Source organism: Thermobia domestica, chromosome 7, assembly GCF_964235325.1.
Source record: "Thermobia domestica chromosome 7, izTheDome1.hap1.1, whole genome shotgun sequence".
In the NCBI taxonomy this organism is placed as follows: Eukaryota; Metazoa; Arthropoda; class Insecta; order Zygentoma; family Lepismatidae; genus Thermobia; species Thermobia domestica.
In genome coordinates, this window is record NC_137460.1 from 145,375,665 (window position 1) to 145,401,539 (window position 25,875).

The 25,875-nt window shown below is 36.3% G+C and overlaps 1 protein-coding gene across 6 annotated transcripts in view; it reads left to right on the top strand.

Moving 5' to 3' along the window:
- Window positions 1-25,875, top strand: part of LOC145690457 (putative palmitoyltransferase ZDHHC24) — a 292,920-nt gene that overhangs the window by 216,189 nt on the left and 50,856 nt on the right. For 2 of the 6 annotated variants that reach the window (XR_014132228.1, XR_014132231.1), the window contains exon 1: window positions 11,788-11,891. The exons of the other annotated variants lie outside the window; for them this stretch is intronic. The gene's annotated coding sequence lies outside the window, so the exon portion shown is untranslated. Of the gene's footprint in view, window positions 1-11,787; window positions 11,892-25,875 lie in introns of those variants that run through there. 6 annotated transcript variants of the gene reach the window in all.

A 25,875-nucleotide genomic window follows, 5' to 3' on the forward strand; every position in this document is an offset into this window, starting at 1 on the left:
CTGCAAACAGAGATTTATCTTCTGTTGGAGAACTTACAAAGCATCACTGGGGAGAATTCAAATAAACAGTGTGCGTTCTTCATCATACACTGTAATGACAAGTATGTTTCATATTTATATTCGTCTCTCTCTCTCTCTCTCTCTCTCTGTGTGTGTGTGTATGTGTGTGTGTGTTTCTTGACGTTTCCCTATCCTGTCTTTGCATCTTTCACTTCACTCCCCTCTCTCATACGAACACACGCACTTCATGTGTGTGTGCCTGTTCCAAAGTTAAAACGGAGCAAGAGATGGATAGACCTGGCCTGAAAAATGTAATTAACTGCCAACTTCAGCGTCGAGTTTTTGTGCTCTGGGGTAAACATCTCCAGTCCTGGTCATCTCTGAAAGAAATACTGTTTAAACGCAAAGGAATAAGCAAAAATCTTTTTTATCATCTGAGTTACCGAGTCTCAGTCGAATTACCGGGTCACTTAGGCTTTGAATCCTCGACCAAGTGGTGGCCCACAAGCTAACTAACATCATCCGACTGACACTATGATCCGTTTGAGCTCTAGCGTGTTCATTTTATCTGTGCGAATTACAACGTTATATCCGCAAGAGACGAAAGTGATGGTGGATATTCGGAACAGATAAATCTTCTGAAAAGACTAGAAAATGGCAACCTCTTTGGTTATTTGAAAACAAAATTTTATTTATACTAGTTCGACACAAATTAGTTTCTATCCTATAATTCAATGTGATTTATTCACGTTGAAATTTGAAACATGCAAGGTCTGCTACATCTATAAGGAAAATCCAATTTTCCATTTGAACATTTGTAACTTTTCATTATGATACGGTTTGGAATTTTAATATAGGATATTTCTGATAAAAATTTACCAGTAAAATAGCACTCATTCAATTTTACCTTTCTTTATTCCTTCCTTTTTCTTTTCGTTCTTTTCTTTTTTTGTTCACTTTGCATTAGGAGTCTGGAATGGAAGATATGATCTACGCTACCTACTGTGGTTTGCATCAGTACGTCCAATGAACACTACCAAATTTACAACCGAACCACGCGGAAACAAAGCATGTGTTAAACTGTTGACATTATCTGAGATGTGTCTGTGAGATCTACAGTTCTACTGGAAATTGAGTATGCTATCCTTTTCGAAAGTGACATAATGAATGTTTGAAGCATCCTCTATATATTCGAATAGTCCTGAGAAAAATATAAAAACAAACGTTATTTCTATATTACTGTTGGATTTCTGGTATCGGGACTTTATAATGTTAGGTTCTTTTCTTACTAAGTTTAAAATTCCACATTTTTATCTGTTCTCCCTTTTCTTTTTCTTTTTCTCTCACCTTCTCTCTCTCTCTCTCTGCCTCATTTCTGAACCTCTGTGTAATATACATCCATTGGTTTCAATTTTCCATTGTGTGTGTTTCAGTTTCTCCCTAAATCAACTTATGAATCTTGTTTCGTCTCGGTTTTGTTATTTCATTTTATCGATACTAATGCATGCGTAGTTTAAAATTAGAATTGCTTTCATGTTGTTAGCTAATTTTAGTATGGGAGAGAAGAAAGGAGGAGAGAGAGAGAGACACGATTATGGGATAAGAAGGTCTATATTGGGTGGCCTAGCTGCACGGCGTTAGGTGTCGCAATTTTTTTGATGCGGAATGAAACTCGTTAAAATCTGGAGATTTAAATACAAGAAAGATACAAATGTATGAAATACAAATACAACTGTATGAGATGAAAAATAATAAAAAATCTTATAAACTAGAAATTAATTGTGAGTGTCGCAGGCAAGAAGTTGAGATAAAAGGGCGTCGTGATATAAAATAATTAGATTAAGGAAGCCTAGTTTATTGCATCATTATATAGTAAGTCTTTCGTAGTCTTTTATCTTCCGTTTTAACGAAGTGCAAGAGAATTTACGTAAATCAATTATAATAATGGAACGTCAGAATGCATATCTAAACGAAAACGTGCCGGTATATAGGGCTAAAACGAGTAAAGAACTCATACAAATGCCTACGTGGAAGCTAGATACTAACACACACGTGGTAGTCTGAAAATAGTTTTACAAAATAAGCAAATTGTGTATCCATTACAACACAAAATTATGTAATCCTGAGTAAGAAGACTTTTTCGTCCTTCTCCTTTTTGACGTTTAGGTAAAACGAAGAGGGAAAGGACGGAGAAGAGGGATAGGGTAAATACGTGGCAACAGTGACTTGCCAAACAGAAAGCGGAGAATGTTCTGACCGCCTAGTTGCTCCTAGCGCCACCACTGAAATTGGAGTTTAGACATCACGCCATTTGTGTCTTGCTATGGTAATGTAAATCGAGAGCAGTTAAAAACGATGAGGTAGCCTCAACTTGAAGAACATTTCGTGATATTTTCCTCATTGACGAAGGTCTATATAGCTTGCTTTTGAGTTAAAGAAGGAAATCTCGGGTAAGTCGTTGTGACAATCATAAGGAACGTCTTCTCATACGAGCATTAGTAGTTTGTATAGTCTTACATGCAACGATTTTAACTAGGTAAAAGCTTAGACAAAAGATTGAGTGACGCGGTATTTAAGTGGTTAGCATATTGGACTTCTGTTCGGCGGGCCCGGGTTCGAATCCCGGCCAGGTTGAAACTTTTTCAAATGTTTCAATTTCAATTTCAATACATACTCAATGTGACAAGAAAGATCTCTCCTTCAGGAAGGAAAAGATTTTGGGATGAGGACAATTGGAGAAGATATCTCAATGAATTCAATCATTTACTAATTTATTTCCAGCAGTTGTTCTAGATTTAATATTCTCAGCTAGTTTCAAGCATTTTCTGATTCATGCGTGGTCAGTATTTTTATTTCTCTAAACATACAGTATATATGGAAATAATGCATTACATACACAGTAATTTAAGATAAATATATGGTGTTCTTTAGAAAACATGATCCGAACCATAGAGATTCATCTTAGAATGGAAAACTGTTTCGTTAGTTACCTACTTTACAATTTTACCTGGATAAACACCTGGATCGGGACTACCAACTGCTGTCAGTGCTGAGAAAAGTTACGTGTAAGTTGGGTTGCATATGTCTAGGCGTTCTCACAACTGCAAATTACCTGGACCCCAAGTAATGGAATTAGAGCACTTAGGGGGGAGATACTTTTGTGGTTGATTGTACAGTCAGAAACTTTAGAACCTGGAGGTTGGATATATAAGAAATGATAGCTTTTTCCAGTAGCAGAATAGTTTGACTGTATGCCTGATAGTTGGACAACCAACATGATAGCAAGTATATGCCCGACAACATAACAAGCAAGGATACTCCTTCACTTGGGGGAAAAACTATTATTACACTGTATCTGAGAGCATCACTTAGAGAAACAACCACGAAATACATCTGCATAAATTCCATTCACGTTAAGTTCTAAGAGATAGGAATTAATGTAAAGAAAACGCATCATGCTGAAACCGAACAAGTATAGAAAGCTAAACAAAATGAGAAAAGAAGGAAACAGGGAAGGAAAGAACGAGAGACATTCAATAAATTAAATTTAAACGCTTAAGGATAAACAGTCTGTGTCTTTCCCCCTGCGTCTGTCTTGGATTTTTCTTCCTTTCTTTCAGTATCAATCGCGAACCTCATTTACAATGTTTAATTCCTTTAAAAAAAGTAACTCTTAATTCAGGCTGGGATTTGAACAGGACCCTTATAATGACAGTCACACACGCTGTCTACTTAGCTACACAGGCCAAGCTCAAGTGTGTTCTTAAATCAGGCATTTCACCCGCAATTATCAAACGTATTGTTAAATCTGCCATTGTCTGCGAGTTACCCCAGTTCCATTTGAAGTTTGAATTGAAGACCTGAATTCAAAACATCCCAGGTCCCCTCTTTTTCTTCGTATTTTTCGTTTTCTGTTTTTTATGTTAGCATCTATGTTTCAGGGCTATTCACATGCATAATACGTGTCCAAATCAAAACTTAAAAAAAAAGAATCAAAATAATTTCAGCTAAACGGAGTAGCATTTCAAGTATAATCTTCTTGTCTTTCTTCTAAAAACAAAAAAAGTACTCCGGTGGACTTCCGATGTTCTGCAATTCAGATCTTCAATTTTATTTACGGTCTTTAACCATCTTTGGCTCGCAGACTTTTTGCTTTCATAAAAAGCATTTGTTCTGTAGATTAAAATCAAGAATGAATTAATCTATATTCTTGGGAAGTTACTGTTGCACCAACACACACATATACAGGGTGTAACTAAACGGTACGGCAAAATTTCAGGGGTGGATTCCTTATGTGTAGACAAACAAAATCGTTCATATGACCATATGTCGGGAAATGCATCATTACAGAGTTACGGTCATTGAGCAGCCTAATGGTGGAAATAGTCACATTCTGGTGCTCCTTAACGTGATTTAATTTAAACCTTAATAGCTCAGGTCTAATTAAGCTAGGAAGACAATTTTGGTATCCATGTATTTCTGAAGGGCGACGATTTCCGCTGATGTATATTTCATGTATGTGGGGGGCTACCACGGCGGACAGGGGAGGGTAATTACTTATTTTTTTTTGTATCAGGATTTTGGGGATGACATTTCTTTCTCCTTGGGGATACACTCATAACATGCATATCAGCGGAAAGCTTCATTTTTGCAGGAACACATTGCTACTAAAATTATCTTCCTATCTTAATTAGACTTTGAATTATTGAGGTTTAAATTGAATCACATTAAGGAGCGACCAGAATGTGACTATTTCACACTATTAGGCGGCTCAATGGCCGTAACTCTGTAACGATGCATCTTTCCGACATATGCTCATCGAACTTTCTTGCTTGTATACCCAGAAGGGATCCACCCCTTAAGTTTTACCGCACCTTTTTGTTACACCCTGTATATACAAGATCCGTTTTGTAGATTTACGAAATCACTCTTTTTTCCTCAATAAATCTACAAAACGGGTCTTGAAAGAGATGATCGCACTAGTAATGACATCTCGTAGCGTCGTTACGTAACACACACAGTATAAAAAAACCTTCGAAACCAAAGATTGCAAGGTCTACCGCGGATAATTCTGTAAGGTGTTTGTTGAGTGGGTAACCCAAGTTCATATCACGGCTGGTACAGTTTGTTTTCTTTCCCTTTCAAAATACATTTCTATATGTTTATATTTATTTTTAATAATTGCTTTCTTGCATTTTTTGTAGATTATCTTAAAGTAGTGGGGGTTAAGTAGTCAGAAGGTTAAAATACATGTATGGCTACTTTATCCGTGTGTGTAGTCATATATGTATCTTCACATATTTGTTTCTTTCTTTCAACTAGTGTTGCCACGAGACGAGACAGAACCCTTTGATACGAGACAAGAGACGAGACAGACTACTTGTCCCTTCTCGTTTCCGAGACGAGACGAGACGTCTCTTGAAATGCCTCGTATCGTCTCATGTCTCAAAAATGCAAACACAGTTTTTGAAATTGTTTAAAAAGTTATTAACTCGGACTAAATAATTGCTTTCGAAAGTATAACAGCGTTTATTATTTGAAATGAGGACTATTCTAAAAGAAGAGGAAATACCTAAAGTTATTTTTTTAATGATACTTACAAACAGCTTTCATTTCCATTTTCCAATCGATTCAAATTTAAATATTTTGTGATAGTGTTCCAGATTCAGGTAAAATGTTAAACCATTCATCGAGATCAGTGTTTCAGAAGATTTCATTCCGAGGGCTGGTGGTTTTATCTATATATAAAAATCCTTTATAGAAATACCAGTTCTCTTAATGCCAATTTCACCAGTAACTTACTATTGTTTCATGAGTTTTCTCGTTCCGAACAAAGACAGAAACGTGCCAGCCTTTTTCTGCACTGACTTTGAAAGGATGCTGGTTTGACAATAAAATTTAGTTTCTTTTTATTGCTTTATGATGTTATTCGAACCAAAGCAATTTTTGAAATCAGAAAGTCACATAGGGCTCCGTATTTTTTGAAGTGGCGCCAGAGGTTTTGAAAAAAGGATTTCAGAATAAGTGGGGAAAGCTTGCCTTTCGATTGTGCCGACTGTGCCTACTTGTCAGTATATCCACCTTTGGCACGGATAACAACGGCAACGCGTCTTGGCATAGACGCAATGATCCTTCGTGGGTCGCTGGAGAGAGTTGGCACCACATGTGTACAAACAGGTTACATGATTCCCGTAAATTCCGGGGTCGCCATCTTCCCCCCGACGTCTCGTTCAATCACATCCCAGATGTGTTCGATTGGGTTCAGATCCGGCGAGTTGGGGGCCAGCAAATCACTTCGAACTCGCCCCTGTGTTCCTCGAACCACTTCATCACACTCCTGATCTTGTGACATGGTGCATTATCTTGTCGAAAAATGTCAGTACCGTTGGGAAACATAATCGTCATGAAGGGGTGTACGTAGTCTGTAAGCAGTGTGCGATACGTCTCGGCCGTCATTGCGCTTTGCTCGAGCTTCACTAGACCCACGGATGTTCACGTGAATGTCTCCCAGAGCATTATTATTATTATTATTATTATTATTATTATTATTATTATTATTATTATTATTATTATTATTATTATTATTATTATTATTATATTATATTTGAATCAAATATCACAACATTAATTATTAGTTTCAATTAACTGAATTGAGCTGAAAATTAAAACTTGATTTCGAAAGATAAACTATTAAGTTTATGCCTTCTGTAACTACCTAAAGTAATAAAAGCTGGAATTGGTTTCAAGGCTGTTTCTGAGTGAATACTTTCTTCAAAATAATATTAAAAATTATAGAAATATTTTCGAGACATTCGATTCGAGTCGAGATTTTTACGAACAGACTCGTGTGTCACCTCGAAAATTGGAGTCGAGAAATACGTTTGTCTCGACTCGTCTCGAATTTTACAAAGTGTGTCTCGACTCGAATTGAAGTCGAGATTCTAGGCATGTCTCGACTCGTGCGCATCACTAAATATTCATACTTTAAATGTGCAATACTATCTCACGAAAAATGACCCCGAAGTTGATTTACCGAATTCTACTTTCTTCTTGTTAGATTATTGATCATGGTTTAGAATAGATTATGTAAAGTCAGATATGGTTATGTATGTTTACACTTTCGTTTCTTTCTTTCAAAATGCATTCCTATCTGTTCCCATTTATTATTAATAATTTATTTCTTGCATTTGTTAATAACTATCTGAAAAACCCATTATTTGCATAGTGGCTGTATTTGGAATTCAACGCCTGTGTTAGTATCACCGTTGATTTCAGCGAGTGCGAAAACTATGGATGTGACATTAATATTGGTCATTTTGGATTATTTTTACATGTCAGGATATCCCCTCCGGTACCCCCGACCCACAGCCAAATGGGGTGAATTTAGAAGTTAATGCAATCGAAGTTTCACCATTAATCTTAGCGACCGCCAAAAGTATGAATTCGACACTAATATCGGTCAATTTCCACTACTTTTACATGTCCCTGTAAACGTCTCTCAGACCCCCTTGGACCCTCTTAGACCCGATTTAAAACAAAAACGCTTCGTCTTGGTCTGGATCCTGGACCAAGGTACCCGTGATCAAAATTTGGTACCTGTCGGTCCTCTCCTCTAGTCTCCAGGCAGCACACAGACACATACATACAGTCAGAGAGACACACAAATAAACTTTGTTTTATTTATATTAGATTACAGAGGTTGTTCAGTCTACATTTGGCCAATTTCGACTTACCTAAAAATTTAGAAGAATCCATGGCGCCAGGTCCGTAAGTGCTCGATGTGTTTCCGTTGGTTCCTAACAATAGCCCGACAGCGTAATTTCCACTGTAATAGGCTTCTCTGAAGAACTGGGAGGGGAATCTTGTCCCATTCCCTTTGCACAGCTTTCCAAAGTCCTTCGACAGTTGTCACACGCCGTTTTCCCAAAGCCCGCTTATCAATCCAAATCCACAATAGTCCATAGGACTTGCATCTGGAGATTTAACAGGTACCTTATTGAAAGGTATCACCTGTATTCCACTTGCCTCCTCCATCTCCCTGTAGAATGCGAGGGACGATCGCGAGGTATGTGATTAGGCCTTGTTCATGTCAATGCGCACCACATTGGCGTCATTTCCGTACATTGTTAGAATACCATGCTCATGGATCGGCCGCATGATCAGCTCCTGAAAATACTGCGAATTTATTTTGCAGTTCTTTGCTACCCTACGAATCTTCAGTTTACCTCGGTAACAGTAGCCAGTAACGACCATGAACCCTTTTGGGAAGGATTCTTTACAGACACGGACACACCTTCTGAAGTTCTTGGCGCCTTTCTCTAACCTACGTTAACTTCTTCCCCCACTTTTAAAATTTACTCGGAAAAGAATGTCAAAGTTTTGTACTAGTTTTGTACCGTTTTGTACCACCAATAAAAAGTTTTGTGCCACCTCCATTAGCCAGTAATGGGCGATTTAATGTGTGGGCCCAACGTTAACTTGTTCCCCTACCATAACGAATTTTCTTGCAAATAATGTCAAAGTTTTGTACTAGTTTTGTACAGTTTTGTACCACCAATAAAAAGTTTTGTATCACGTCCATTAACATGTAATGGACGATTCAAAGTGGGGGAACAAGTTAACGCCTGTTCCCCCACCATAACGAATTTTCTCGCAAATAATGTCAAAGTTTTGTACTAGTTTTGTACCATTTTGTACCACCAATAAAATGTTTTGTACCATGTCCATTAGCCATTAATGGACGATTTAATGTCTGAACCCAGTGTTAACCTGTTCCCCCACCGTAACGAGTTTTCCCGAAAATAATGTCAAAGTTTTGTACTAGTTTTGTACCGTTTTGTACCACAAATAAAAAGTTTTGTACTACATCCATTAGCCAGTAATGGACGATTTAATGTATGGGCCAAGCGTTAACTTGTTCCCCACCATAACGAATTTTCCCGAAAAGAGTTTCAAACTTTTGTACTAGTTTTGTACCGTTTTGTACCACCAATAAAAAGTTTTGTACCACGTCCATTAGCCAGTAATGGATGATTTAATGTCTGGGACAAATGTTAACCTGTTCCCCCACCATAACGGATTTTCTCGAAAATAATGTCAAAGTTTTGTACTAGTTTTGTACCATTTTGAACCACGAATAAAAAGTTTTGTACCACGTTCGTTAGCCAGTAATGGACGATTTAAGGTCTGAACCCAGTGTTAACCTGTTCCCCCACGATAACGAGTTTTCCCGAAAATTGTGTCAAAATTTTTGCCTCACGTTTAATGCATCTTAATGGCTAAATAATTATTTAAAGGTTAAAACAACAATTTGCTGTGTTCATGACGCTTCTGTTATAATGATCTGGACGTGTATTTTGGGTCTAGTTGCTAATAGATGGGTGAAAAGAAAGGAAATGCAGATAAATATAGGCTATTGATTCTAAAAATATAAGTTTAGAGTGTCTGATAATAAATATGTATATTTGTAACTACTTGTTCAAAATTTATCATTATACCCAAAAATCTACATACAAGTATAAGAATAAATCGCAGTGTTCATAAATATAAGTGATGGTACAGAATTGTAAAAAGTACAAAATTTTGGCATTCGATTCCGATTAAATTTCCTTCACTTAAATTCAAAAGCTATCGAGATTCAAACTTAAACTTCCACAACTGTGCAACGGACGTGCTACGACATAATTATTGGTGTTACAAAATGATACACACTATTTAAAACTTTAATATTATTTCCAAAGAAATAATTACGGTATATTTAAAAAAAATGTTCCGCTTTGTATTATCCATTACAAACCGACAATGCTTTTGATGGTAGAAACCGAAGCTAATTGTTGTTCCAGACATTCAATCGTCCATTAATGGCTAATGATGCAGTACAACATTTTTGTTAATAGTATCATATAGAACAAAACTTTGATAAAATTCATTAAGGTGGGGAAAAAAGTTAACGCTGGGTCCAGACATTATATCGTCCATTACTGGCTAATGGAGGTGGTACAAAACTTTTTATTGGTGGTACAAAACGGTACAAAACTAGTACAAAACTTTGACACTATTTTCGGGAAAATTTGTTATGGTGGGGGAACAGGCATTAACTTGTTCCCCCACTTTGAATCGTCCATTACATGTTAATGGACGTGATACAAAACTTTTTATTGATGGTACAAAACTAGAACAAAACTTCGACAAAATTCGTTAAGGTGGGGAAACAAGTTAACGCTGGGCCCGGACAATTAAATCGTCCATTACTGGCTAATGGATGTGGTACAAAACTTTTTATTGATGGTACAAAACGGTACAAAACTAGTACAAAACTTTGACACTATTTTCGGGAAAATTCGTTATAGTGGGCGAACAGGCGTTAACTTGTTCCCCCACTTTAAATTGTTCATTACTGGTTAATGGACGTGCCACAAAACTTTTTATTTGTGGTACAAAACGGTACAAAACTAGTACAAAACTTGGACATTCTTTTTTGAGTCAATGTTTGAGTCAATGGGGAACAAGTTAACGTAGCTGCTGATTTTTACGGCACGGCGCTGGATACCAGCACCTATTTCATATACTGTTAAACACAGTATTTTGTACGAAGTTCCGTACAAGATGAGTGTAAATGGGCAAGCAAAAACAGTTCCTAAATAGTAGGTGATGAGAAATAAGTGTACTTCATTTTACTATTTTTGCGTGACAAATACGAGCCTCAAGTAAAGTAAATAGAATTATTTGTGTGCAATGCTACAACAGAACAGCAGAAATTGACTTATTTTATTTCATTTTTGAAGTCATTCTTATTGAGATTTTGTGTGTTGATTCAACGGAGTCAGTAAAGTTAGATTTATATATATATATTAGTAATACAAATATTTAACAAACTTCTCTTATATGAAATATGTTGGAACATTTCATCACTTATACATTTCTGTTTAAATAAAAACGTTTTTAGCTAAGAATTCACAGAGTTTTGTAACATTCACTTGGTGTGTCGAAAGTCACTTTTCTTTTTTGTTCCCAGCCGTGACAGACGTTTAGAATTTAATATTTTCTACTCTAAACGAAAAAAAAAAAATACTGAAAACGTGAGCTACATATATTCCTAAGTCTGTACTGCTTATATATCATTCATTAGCAGAATTTATCTTGTACTGTTAGAAATATACAAATTTATAGAATCAAAAATGTGTGTCTTGCCCGTGATGATGGAATGGCCCATATGCATTTCGTGTATTTTAATTTATTGTTTATTTCTGTTGTCTATGCATTTCCTAATGGAACGCCAATTTTGAACTACAGTAGAGCGTCGATTATCCGAAGTAATTGGGGGACATGGGTGTTCGGAAAACTGGTTTGTTCGGATAATCCAACTGTACTGTACTTCTACAGCCAGTGCCAAACCGACAGAAGTGTGCTGATTGTTGAAACACAGCGACTGGCGGCTTGGCCGGTCAGCAGCGCCTTATGAAGGCCCCATTAGAAGCAATGTTCCGCCAGAGGTGGCTCAGTGCGGCGACTACTGTGGGAAACTTGGTTTGGAAGTGAGAGGGATGATGGACGGTAGGGTGGGAGAGTAACAGGTGCGAGCGAGTACAGAGTTCGGTTGACCGACGTTCGGATAATCGACGCTCTACTGTATTCTTAAATGTATCATCAGTTTATGAATATAAATTTTGATCTTGATACACATAAATGATGTGTCTCAAGATCAACAGCATATTATATAGCTGCACCGAAAATAACTCTAATGAAATATATGAAGAACTTGGTCTTTGGTCTGTATCATATAGCAAACAAAAACAGAAGAAAATCGATGTAGAGATATAATACTGCTGACTATATGGTGAAAAAGTCGGTAAAGTTCTCTTTAAAAAGTAATAATTCGTGGCCTTTTCAAGGTAACGTTAATTTTAATTTATTTTCGTTTTCTGAAAATTGTGTCAATCATGTAGATATTTAACATGTAGAGCTAAGTTAAGTCTTCGGGAAACTTTGATTTCCTCTTTTCCTATACTACTACTAATTCGAAATGTTTCTCAATAATCGAAATTGTCAGTTTCTTGTTTGTATGTTGTTATTTTACACAATATGTTTTATTCGTATTCTGCTTGTTTACAGGGGCGTCATTTCAGGCTTCGCTTGAGGGGCGCAAGAGCAACACCGACACAAGGCTTTCACGTTTTGTACTAGTATATTAGTAGACAATCGATTAAGATTTGGATTTAGATTGAGATTGAGATTTATTAATCATTCTCTGGACAATGTTACATGTACATTTGTACAAAATGATATAGAACTCGTCAGTACATAATTTCGATACAATATTTAAAACAAGTACAAAGCTCTTGTGTTCAACTACTTGTGAAAATAGATATAGGGTACACCAAGGACTGAGTATAGCCCGCTCCCCCAGTGATTTTTAACGAATCATAGTGATTCTAACGATTCATATTAGTTCATAATGAATCGGAATCACATGTTATCAAGATTTAAGATGTAAATCTTGTGGTAAGGAGGCTTTAGAATAAGTAGTAAAGCGGTAGTAGTAGTATAGTGGTAGTAGCAGTAGTAGTGGTAGTAGTAGTAGTAGTAGAAATAGAAGTGATGGTAGTTAGTAGCAATACTAGTAGTAGTAGTAGAAGAAGTAGTAGTGATGGTAGTTAGTAGCAATACTACTACTAGTAGTAGTTGGAACTGGTTAGAAGCCCCGCAGGGGTTGGTTGGGTTCTATTCTCGATATAAGTAGTAGTAGTAGTCGGAGTAGTGGTAATAGCAGCAGCAGCAGCAGCAGCAGCAGTAGTAGTAGTAGTAGTAGTAGTAGTAGTAGTAGTAGTAGTAGTAGTAATAGCAGTAGTAGTAGTAGTAGTGACTCTTCCAGTTCCGGTGACAAAGAACTGGGGGGAGCGGGCTATACACAAGCCTAAACCAATTCTACAATCTATATTATATGATATATATGGACTTTTGTTTGGAACTTAAATATATATATAAATATATATATATATATATTGTAAAACTTTGTGTAAATTCGTCTCATATAAGGAAGAGGTAGAGCAGTAATAAAAAGAGTGTCCGGAATCGACTCCCACTACCAGTTTTATTATAAAAATATGAGTATTTGTACAAAATACTATACAATTTGGTCTCTATTTTAAAAGGGTGAGTAAAAGGTAGTCTTTGACCGAGTGGTCGCAGACAGGATCTCCAACAGAGCCCCGTAGCAGGCTAAGAGGAGTGGAGTTAAGGAACCAATGCTCCGTAGCAAGCAGAGGCAGGTTAAGTTGCCAACAGAGCCCCGTAGCAGGCTAAGCGGCTGAGGTTGGGATTCCCAGACAGAGCCCCGTAGCAGGCTAAGCCAGGAGATAGGATAGGCGTAGTCCCGTAGCAGACTAGAGGCCTGGGGTTAGGTTACTCCAAGAGTCCCGTAGCAGACTAGAGGAGGGTCACCAGAGAACTGGTGTCGAGTTGCCTTCGTCCATCCAATTTATAGGGTCCTTTTGAGTGGCGGTGGCGCTGCTGCTCCGATGTCGTCTTCTGCTCCGTGGGAGGGGCTAGAAGCCGTCGTCTGCACGTGATTACAGGTCCCTCTGGTGGAAGATCCTCTTGCCGAACCATGTGGTGTTGTTTGTAAACATTGAAGCGTGGAACTGCTTGTTTACGACATCACATAGGATATTACACCCCCCTGGCTTGTTTAAAAAATAAGCCGAAGGGTTATTTTTCTTTATATGAGGGTTGGCAACACTGAGGTATCACACACAAAAAAAAGCACTAAAACATTAATAACACTTGCAACACACAAAAAAATCACTTTTCGGAGCAGTAATAGGGTAGCGGAAGAAAGCATTAAACAGTTAGTCCCTAATCACAGGCAGGATCGGTGCATTTTAATATGTCACTTCATTTCCCTCGAGGTAGGGCTGTTTTAAGCTTTGGCTCAAGACACATATATTAGTTCACTTATAGTGAATGGTGTTGGAGCCTGTAATGTCAGTTGCTCCATAGTTAAAATAGTGGTATTAAATGTGTCCATCAGAATTGGAGGAGATATTTCTAAGCGAGGCGTTTTGGATATTTGTGGTAATGAGCGAAGACGGATATATAATCTATGTAAAATTGTAAGAGCTAGGAGTAATAAAAAAGCTACTATTGACACTGAGATATAAAGATAATTTATATTGGAAAGTTTTGATTCGAACGGCGAGATTTCTTGGTCACCCTGTATAAGGTGTAAAATTTCTAAAATATATGCGTGAAAGATATGTATTTCAATAAAATAATCCAATTTTAAATGTCAATGACGATAATAATGATGGTCCTGAATTCCTGGTCATCCTGTATAATGTAGAAGTGGTCATAACTTTTGGAACGTCCTGTAGAATATTTATATTCTATGTTGGTGGCACCATTTAGCTCAAAGAATGAAGAAGTTGTATGATTATAAGTTGATTGTTCTTGTAAAGGTCAGTTGCCTTTTAAATGCAAAAATGGAGATGTCAGCATTCTTTCAGTCCACCGTAAAATAAATGAATCAGCTTTTTATAAAACAAAAAGGAAATGAATGTTTGCATCGTTATGAAGAGTGTTTTATCTGCTGAACTCGCGTCTCTATTTCTTTTTTCTTAGTGGTGAGTACTGCATTTTTTTTTTCGCTCGTGTAGAAAATAAAATGAAGTTATTTATTCTTGTTCTATATGATCTGTGTATTCATGAAATGGCTTGATTCGGTTTACTGAAATCTCCTGTATTGTTTGACGATATGAATTTGGAAATTTGATCTTATAAAGATTAGGATTAACTCTTTCGATAATTTCTAGAGGTCCTACATATTTGGATGAAAATGATTCTGGTATCCCAACTTGACGATTGGGAAAGAATACAAGTACTTTCTGTCCCTTATCAAAATTAGTTTGTTGATGTCTGCTGTCAAAATATTTTTTCTGTTTATTATAACTTGCGATTAAATTATCCTGAACGATCCCTCGTATCTTATTCAAATGTTCTTTGTTGACACATAATGTTGGAGTTGACGCTAATGCAATATCAGAGATGGTCTTAGGTTCGTATCCATACATGAGGAAAAAAGATGAATATTTAGTTCCAGCTTGCACAAATGTATTAATTGCGAATGTTATGTTATGTATGTTAGTTTTGGCCATTGATTTTGATTCTCCTGTACAAAAAATTTAAGAGCGTTCTGTATTATTCTGTGGAATGTTTCCACTACACCCAGATTTTGTGGTCATATGCTGGACAAAATTTAAATTCAAAATTGTAGAATTTTGCTAAGTTTTGCAGTCTCTTAGCGTTATGTACAGGGTGTCTATCCAAATACAGGTATGAAAAAGATCCGTACTTAAGAATAATGTCATATATGAGAAATTGTTCAATTTCTTCTGCTGTGATGTTGTCTACAACTTTGGTGACACAATATCGCGTGGACATTTCTATAGCAACAAGTATGTGTTTGAATTTTCCATCTCCGACCGGCACTCGCCCAATTGAATCGTACTGCCAAGCAGTGGCAATGGGTTTAGATGGGTGATGCAGCAATTGGCCCGCTGGTTTAGCTGGTAACTTCTTTAGTTTTTGACAAAGATTGCATGTCTTTATTCTATTGGCTATGTAAGCTTTCATGTTAGGAAAATAGTATTTCCTAAGCGCCGACTGGTATGTCTTGGTGTAACCAAAGTGTGGTGCCATTGGGTTGTTATGAATAGCCTCGAACCATTTGCCTAGTAAAGATTTTGGTACGCAAAGTAAATACAGCAGTCCTAATTGAGGGTGTTTCTGAGTCCTATATAATAATCCATTTTTAAGAGAAAAATATTTCGCCGCACGGAGTGTAGATAATTTGCTAGGTTCTTTATTTTCCAATACAGTAATGATGTCCGAAAATGAAGGGTCCTTCCTTTGTTCATCTGCTAAATTAGGTAACATAATGGACTGGTCGATTTGAAAAGTGTGCTCTAAAGAATGTGAAGCGAAAACTTTAGCGTCCTCTGTGTCGGAGAAGTTATCAACTTCTTGATTCTCGTCCTTTTGTATATCCTGTTTGTCTTCTAAGCGGCTAAAAATGTCTGCAGGATGCTGTTGACTTTTAATGTGCTGTATTTCAAAATAGTAATCTGCCAAAAATATTTTATAACGACTAAATTTTCCGACTTTGTCCGGTTGGGTAGTGAGTGAAGTCAAACATTTAGCGTCTATAAATAATTTAAATTTTCTATTCAGTAAGAAATAACGAAATTTTCGAAGAACATATATGAGTGCATATAGTTCTTTTTGCCATGTGGAGGCCTTTCTCTCAGTTTTAGTAAAACGTCGACTACAATAGGAAACAACACGTTCCTGATTGGTTTTAGTATCATAACAAGCCAATATGCCGCCTGCGGAGGTTGACGAAGCATCTGAATATGCTCGGATTTCCAATGATGGATCAAAATGAAATAAAGATGGAGCTTGTATAATATCCGTTTTAAGTTTTTCAAATAGATCATCATGCTCTGTTGTCCATTTAAATTTTGAATTTTTGTCTAAAAGAATTTGAAATGGTTCCACCTTTTCCGTGAAATCTTTAATATGTGCCCTCAAATAAGAGCATAGTCCGAGGAAACTCTTCAAGGTGCGTTTAGAGGTTGGTTTCTTAAAATTGCGTATTTTATTGGAAATTTTAGGCGATATTTTAATCTCCTTTCCATTAACTGTGAATCCTAAAACTTCTAATTCCGAGTATAATAGATGGGTCTTGTTCGGGTTTGCTCTAAAATCGTGTTTCCTTAATCTTTTAAAGAGCAATTCCAAGTCTGACAATTGTTGTTTCCAATTTTTGCTTCCTATAACGAGGTCATCCGCAAAGGCTGTTATGCGCGGTGGTAGTCCCTCTAAAAGCATTCGTACAGCTATACTTAGGGCAGCGGCGGACGAAGTGTGTCCCATTACGCAACGTTGAAACTTATATGCCTTCCTAGTATGATTGAGCTCAAAAGTCATGTATTTTTGACTTTTGGGATGCAATAATAGCTGGAAATACGAGGTTTTTATGTCAATTGTGGATATAGAGCTTTTTCCTCTTAAAACGTGTAGAATATCCTCCGTATTTTGAAATGGTATACTTAAGTAGTGTGAGAACGTATTACAAGCTTGGAGGTTGAGAACTAAGCGGAACTCTGAAGTATTTGGCTTCTTCACTATGAGAAGTGGTGAGGAAAAAGAACTGTCACTAGTTTCTTTAATAATATTGGCATCTAAAAGTTGTTTAATTTGTAAGTCAATTTGGGGTCTTACTGCCAATGGAATGGGAGGTGATCTCTGATGAAAAGAGGCTCCTTTATCTATTCTTATTTTATGTACATAGCCACGAAAGTAGCCAATGTCAGTTGGTGTATAAGAAAAGACATCCCTGTATCTAAAAAGTAGATCATACACAGCTTTCTTTTGCTGACTCGTTAAACTTGGATTGATGTCAAATAGTTTAATATCAAAAAGTGACTTGGTCTCTTCCAGCCTATTCTGAATTTCTTGTTCCGTTCTATAAAATGTTTCGTCATTTTGTTCATCTTTTTGGTAATCACCCTGTAAATCTACTTCTTGAACATTCTCTTCAACATACGCAATTGGGGTGCTCTTTACTAACGTTACCGGTCTACTTGTAGGATTTGATATCAACAAAGTCAAATTATTCTTAGGTACTTTAGTAGGCAACGTTTGTAGTCCGTATTTGTCCAGCAAATTTTCTAATGGAGAGATAAAAAAGTATTTATTATTCTTTTGCCGATTCTTGATATTAATTGGTAAAAAGAAATGTGACCTGGCTGGTATGGTAACGTTTCGTGTTGTATAAACATCAGCCGACTTGTGCTGTTTTATTGTATGCATAGCGTTAGCAGATAATTTTTCCTGGGTATCAATTTCAATTGGATACTGCGGAGGCCGTGGTTTCTTGTATACTGACAACATGTTATTCTTTAAGTCAATTTTGGTCTGTAATCGATTTAGAATGTCTTCACCGAATAAAGGCAAAAATCTCCATGTTCTAAAATTCTGAAATAATGAGAAAATGTTGTTGAGCCAATTCTGAATGTAATCAAAGCTATATAGCGTAAATTTACGACAGAATTCTCAATTCCTCGTAGATTAGTGCTAAAAGGGATCAATTTTGTGTTTGGTGGAAGCCAATTTTTAGGCCAAAGACTCAATGAACTGCCAGTGTCTATGATTACAGGATACTTTTCTTTATTAATTGTTACATTAATTAATAATTTATGTTCCTGGTTTAACATTTTAATGTTCTCCCTTCTATCTGATAACGGAGCTACTGCATAAAGTGATGTATTTGTCAATCTTTGTTGTTCACTTTTTTCCTGGTTCTCGGCCCTCAGAACATGTTCTTGAGAGGGTGTGTCCTGGGGCCCCCCTAGGCGTTTCCCTGCTGATTGTTCTTATAATATGTACTGGAAGAATGACCTTTCTTATAGCACGTACCGCATACTGTAACAGTTTCCGGCCTAGGATTACTATTATTATCTTTATTATTATTTTTAGAATTGCTCTTATTTCCATTTCTCTGCCGATTTTGATTTCCGTTATTTGTACTTTTCGACCTATAATTGTTACGGCCACCTCTTCTAAATTGTGAGTTCTTAATGGCATTTTGAGCTACAAGAAGAGATAGTTCAGCCATTTGATTTGCTAATTTAGTAAAATCTAATGAATTGTTTGCACTGGAATTACTAGATGTGCTAGGCGCGGGGGGTTCGGGAGGGGGATTCGGATTAGCAACTTGGGGGGAAGGATTTGGAATTATCTGATTTTGTGATGCACCCTGTAGCTGTGGTGCTGAAGGTGTAGGAAAAACTGAAGCTGGTTGCTGGTATTGATTCCAACTAGGTGTTGGGTTACATATTGGATAGGTCAGTTGTTGATGATGTACAGGGAAGGAAGCGCCAGCGACTGCTGATGAATGTAAACTGCTGACTGGTGTACTCTGATCGCAGAGTGAATAGAATGCCTGTTGCAATTCCACGTAATCACGTTTCTTCATGAGGTCATTTGCTTTCTCGAGGTTGTGTAAATGCGTTTGTAAGGCGTGAACAGTTGTAAATATTTCTAACGCTATCTTTTGCAAAAAAGTTTTCTTTAAACCTAAGGATAAATAATTTATTTTCTGCTCCTCGGTGGCCTGAGGCAGAACTTGTCTAATGACCCTTAATTTTCTGAGAAAATAAGCATCTACTGGCTCGTTTTCACCTTGTTGGACTTGAAAAATTTCGAATTCCGCTCGATATGCCGGTAATCTTGGTCTACTCAGTGCAACTAATTTGTCTTTTAATTGGTCATAATTAAGCGCGTCTAACTGATTCTGGGCCTTTAACTGTAGGACTAAATCAAGTGCTACATCTTGTAAGTACATAGGTAATAGTTCTTTCTTTTTCTGTTCATTCCACGAATGCAATAATGCAAGATGGTCAAAAAGAATAAAAAATCTATCGGGGTCCTCCGGAACGTGTCCCGAATACTTAGTGAGGTGTGGTATATTAAAAGAAGGGCGCGAATTTTGCTCCATGTTAAAAATGTTTTCTGGAAAAGTGTTTTTACCAGTTCTAGTTTGAGGCATAAACAAAATTCAGTTCACTTAAAAGCACTAACACTTTAAAAAATTCACATACCTTCCACAGAAAAAAAAGTCCACTTCCGGTTAATAAAAATACTGTCCGGTAGGGGAGTATTCAGAGTTTATTCTGAGTCGGTCAAGCCTCTACCATGTAAAACTTTGTGTAAATTCGTCTCATATAAGGAAGAGGTAGAGCAGTAATAAAAAGAGTGTCCGGAATCGACTCCCACTACCAGTTTTATTATAAAAATATGAGTATTTGTACAAAATACTATACAATTTGGTCTCTATTTTAAAAGGGTGAGTAAAAGGTAGTCTTTGACCGAGTGGTCGCAGACAGGATCTCCAACAGAGCCCCGTAGCAGGCTAAGAGGAGTGGAGTTAAGGAACCAATGCTCCGTAGCAAGCAGAGGCAGGTTAAGTTGCCAACAGAGCCCCGTAGCAGGCTAAGCGGCTGAGGTTGGGATTCCCAGACAGAGCCCCGTAGCAGGCTAAGCCAGGAGATAGGATAGGCGTAGTCCCGTAGCAGACTAGAGGCCTGGGGTTAGGTTACTCCAAGAGTCCCGTAGCAGACTAGAGGAGGGTCACCAGAGAACTGGTGTCGAGTTGCCTTCGTCCATCCAATTTATAGGGTCCTTTTGGGTGGCGGTGGCGCTGCTGCTCCGATGTCGTCTTCTGCTCCGTGGGAGGGGCTAGAAGCCGTCGTCTGCACGTGATTACAGGTCCCTCTGGTGGAAGATCCTCTTGCCGAACCATGTGGTGTTGTTTGTAAACATTGAAGCGTGGAACTGCTTGTTTACGACATCACATAGGATATTACAATATATATATATATATATGGACTTAATGGGTTAAGTTCCAAAGTTGGACGTCCGTTTCCAGCAAAAGTTTGAAAATTTACAGCGAAGATATGGATCATTTGATAGTTTGTGTGCTTGATAATATATAAGGGTCTCGAAAAATCTGTTTATTTGTTATATTTAAGCGGTTATAAACATGAGACTATACAACGAGCGGAGGGAACTACTTGGCGCAAGGTGACCGAACAGTTGCATTGTGGGAAAGTAACGAGCATTTATGTTATCAACACGGCGAATGTACAAGGGCTGTGAACTAACAGTTTTAACATTTTGTGAAGCAATATGTTGATAACAAGCAAAATATTTTAATAGTTTGTGAAGAGCACGGATTAATGAACCTAATAACAAATTGCAGAAAATGTGGAAAGGAGATGACAACGAAAAAAGTGGCGAAAGCGGACGTCCATCTTCGGAATAAATGCCGACTTAATTACTATTTTAATTACTGCATATTTGTATTTACCATCTTAACTATATATAAAACTATATGAACTGACATAAATCTAGTATACACAATTGGAATTTAATTACTTTTGGAAGTTTCAAAATTTGCTGCTAAGATATTCATTTACAGTATATAATGTGTTTTCTAATAGCAGTTTGCGCACTGAGTTCACAAAGAAACTCTTTCCATGACTATTTTTTATGTACCCACGTAGTTTATTATACAACTTTACACCCATATAGATGTGTGATTTTCCGTATGCGGATGTTTTATGATACACAGTAGATAAGTTATCTTTTCAACGTGTAAGATAGTTGTGAGTATCACCATCTCTTTTAATATCTAAATGATTCCAGGTAATTTTCAGAAGTTCAAATATGTATAAAGAAGAAACTGTCATCATATTCAATGATTTGAATAGTTTCTTACAGCTGGTGCGTTTTGATGATTTAGTAATGATTCTTAAGGCACATTTTTGTTGTTTAAATATACATTCTGAAGCTTCCGCGTAGACCCCCAGATCGCAATTCCATATTTAGTGTGAGAAAAGAATATGCAATAGTACAGGGACAGAATTAATTGCAGATTAAGTATTGGGACTAGAGTTCGTATTATGTACATAGCCTGGGCTAATTTTTTGCTTAGTTTCTCTACGTGTTCTTGCTATGAAAAATTATCATCCAGATACATACCTAAAAATTTTACAATATTAATAAATGTACATATTTCATTATTCAATGATCTCTGTGGAAGTTGGTGTGATATTCTGTGAGATAAATGGTAGAAAACACACTTTGTTTGATCTGCATTTAGTTTTAATTTATTTGAAGAAAACCAATGCGTAAGTTGGGATGTTGCAAGATCAATGGTTTTTTCGTCTTTTTCAGTTACAATTACTGTTGTGTCATCAACGAAAAGGAGTAAATTACCCTTCTCTATATTTAAGGATAAATCATTAAAATATAGAAGAAAGAGTATTGGTCCTAAAACTGATCCTTGTGGAACACCTTTTCTATTTATTCGTTCATTTGAGTTTATTTTGCTCAGACTTTTAGTTGTTTCGTCCATACGAAGAATTTGTACGATTTGTTTACGATTGTACAACCCGCGGCAAAAAACCTGCAACATGAGAATATAAGTTTATTGTGAAATGACGAAGTCTTTTGCTCCAAAATAAGTGTGCACGGGAGGAGGCCGAGGTTTATTCTGGCGTGATTCGTTCCACTTAGACGTTATGTTCATTCCCTGTGTTGTTAGGCGTAGTTTCACAACAAACTTACATCCTCATGTTGCAAGTTTTTTGCCGCGGATTGTACAAGTATGACTTGAACCACTCCAAAGCAATACCCCTAATACAATATTTTTCTAATTTACCAAAAAGTATATAATGACTTACACAATCAAACGCAAAGTATATGTATTCCTAAAACTCTTGGCGTGGGATTTCCCCTTCCTGCCACCTAAATGACGCCCCTGCTTGTTTAGTGTCAAAACAGACTCCTGTTATTCTGTACATGACGATAAAGCACGCGCCAAAACAATATAGTAAAAATAAGTGTGCGGTTTTACTATACGGATCCACATATTATAAAATGTACGAAAAATTTTGGGGAATTCTTTAATTTGCCCATTTTATGTCGAGAACAGAAAACAACAAAACCCTGCGGGGCTTCTAACCCGTTCCTACTACTACTACTACTACCTCTACTTATACTATGGATTTGTGTAGTAAAACTGCGTGAGAATAACTTCCAACATTAATTACCTGCTGTGACAGAACATTTACAATGTTTTTGTGTTAATTAAGATCATGTCCTACGTAGTTCTATTGTAAGCCTTCACCTCAAATCTCTTTCTTTCAGTGATCGTAGAATCTGTTCGTAATAGCAGAAAAAGAATGTGTATAATTATTAAATGAAAATGAACCTATATTGATAATTATACAGTTAATGCAGTGGTGCCAACCCGTGGGGAAAATCCCATTTTGTGTGATTTTTTGACATTAATTTTTCGGAATGAGTTAATGGGAATTTTCGACGAAATTGGAGACATATATGGAATTTTTCACCATATGTATAATCCACGCCGACAAAATGCGCTACGAGTGGGAAGTAGATATAATGAGGCTATTAGCGTCAGTAACGTATCTATTAGCGTTTTCAACTTTTAGTCTCAAGTCTTTTTTTTTTTTTTTTTTTATCGGCAAAATCAAGAAAGTGAGGAGTAACTTAATCATATGCGATTCTTAAAATCAAATACCAAGAAACGAAATTTGTACTCTGGAATTTGAAGAAATGAGTAAACAAAACAATGAAGAAATGAAAAAAAGTAAAATATAAAACGAAAAAAAATCAATTTCCAAACGTTCCACATGAAATGTGTGAAGAACAAAATTTTTCCGTGTCATTTGGCTCAGTATAAGGATATGGTGTAAAGGAGTGGACTGCATTTCTCACAACATAAGAAAATGTGTTTGTTCTCGACTAAGGAAAATAGTTATTCAGAAACTATTTTATATTATGGAAGATCGAAATTTATTCACCCAGAAATTGAAAAAAATACATGACAAAATTTGATGTTCATATTTATTATTATTATTATTATTATTATTATTATTATTATTATTATTATTATTATTATTATTATTATTATTATTATTATTAGTAGTAGTAGTAGTAGTAGTAGTAGTAGTAGTAGTACAGTATGGAAAATAACGATGCAAAATGATATTTTTTGCCTCTTGAGATGGGATTTTATAGCGTTTCAGGTTGGCATCACTGAGTTAATGTAATATGTAAAGTGGACAATATTTTGAATTAATGCATATGGCAAGTAATTCAACTAATTAATTCTTATAAAAATGAAAATTTTATTTAAATTACACAGTCGTCTGTTACGGACATGCAAGAACTAGCTGTATGAAAAAAGATGTGTTATGCTCGGCTTCTGAAGTAGACGATGCATTACTAAATATATTAATATTTAAGGATAGTTGTATTTTGAAAAAAACAACTATGGTAATTTAGTGTACTAACAGCTAAACAGTAATCTTTTCTACATTAGTAAATTTTACCCTATTACCACAGGATACGAATAACTATTCGAAAATTAATCTAAATTATAAAATGCATACTTAACGTTATATCAACTAAATGTAATTTCAAATATTGAAAACTTACCAGAAAAATATTACAAACTAGCTATATTTAGGAAATAGATCAAACAGTACCTAAATTCAAATCGGATTCTGAATGATATTGATTTATGCATTTGCAAAAGAAGACAACTAGATACCTAACTCTTATCTCAGGATTTCTTCTGCGTAGTTCAACTGTAAGGACACTTTCTCCGGAAAATATTCATTTCCTATTATGTTGTAATAGTTGATTATAAATTGCTATTGTCATTAATTGGTAATATCTATTGTGTTTCAGCATTAGCTGGGAAGTTTACTTTGATAGAAACATTATCTAGTAAAATTTCTTTTATGTATTCATGCTTCTGAATTAATTTAAGAGTGTTGCAATTGCTTCTTTGCTCTTGTAGCTTAAATAGTTCGACATTTAATCGCCCTTACGCGTATCTAAAAACACAAGGCCTTATGCAAAGTGATTTTGACGTATGATTAGCGTCATACTAAATGCCTGACTACTGCAGGAAACATATATTAATCGAACTCTTGAGTATGACACTAATTACGCGTCAAAATGACTGCATAAAGCCTATGGTGTTTAACCTGTCCTGTGCGATGTGATTGTAGAACTTAATCGGTACAATACGTACTTTCCATCGAACCAGAATCAGGGTTGTTTTCCGTGATTTTCTACATGCTTTGGCGACTTAGAAATGCTACTAAACTTTAATATCTTTTCCATTGCGAAATTTTCACGCTGTCGTCCAAGATCTGGAGGAATGTTTGTGTATTTGCTGCAACATGATTCCTTGGAGAAGACGAGAGTGCTACGAGTTCGTTTCCGTGGGCTTTTCCGGGTACTCTCGGTTCCTCTTACATTCGCATGCCACCAATTCTATCATGGTTCACTTGCTTAATTATGCATCACAATTACCCTAACAGTCATAATTATGGGACGTTAAACTGAAAGATCTTTTTATCGTACAGTCTCGTGATATATGAACTATATCATTAGTACTCTAAATCAGCGTCTCTCAAACTGTCTGCAAGCAGGGACCACTTTTATCTGAATGTTCAACAGACCACTCTACACAGACCACTCTTTTCCCCTTCTTCTTTTTTATTTTTTAAATATGTTTAGCTTATGCTAATAAAACTATACGTACATTTTAGCTTAGTATTAATTAAAATTCTGCTAATTTTATATTGGAAGCTATTAGAATTTGTATAACATTTATCCTATTAATAGAGACGTGGTGGCTTGGTGGTCGATATCTTACCTCTGGTTCGTGAAGTCCATGATTCAATCTCAGTTCTCGCCAAGTGTTCTTTGTGGTGGACAAACACTGTGTGCATATTTTATTTTTCCATTTCCTCTCCTTTAATTTCACTATTTCGTTCATTATCATCCTGTTCTTTTAGTTTCACAGCATAATCTGGAATACTAACTCAAGAAAAAAACTTAATAATATACATATTACCAAAAGGCCAGACCTCAAGAACCACATTACCAAAAGGCCAGACCTTAAGAACCACTTTTAATCCGTAGATCACAGTTTGAGGAATTTCGCTCTAGATGATAATATTAGAACAACAACGAAACTGACATGTGAGGTAACATTTTTAGCACTGACTTATATTGAAGTACTTGCACGTATCGGTACTTAAATACTATAAACTCATCTATTTAGTGCTCTATATCAATGTTATGTTACTTATAATTTCATGTTTTTTATTTTTTCTTTCTGTCACCTTCATCAGAGCAATTAGAAACTTAAGAAGAATAAGGTAACAAATAGGAGAAATTTTCTCAACACCTACAGTTTACATC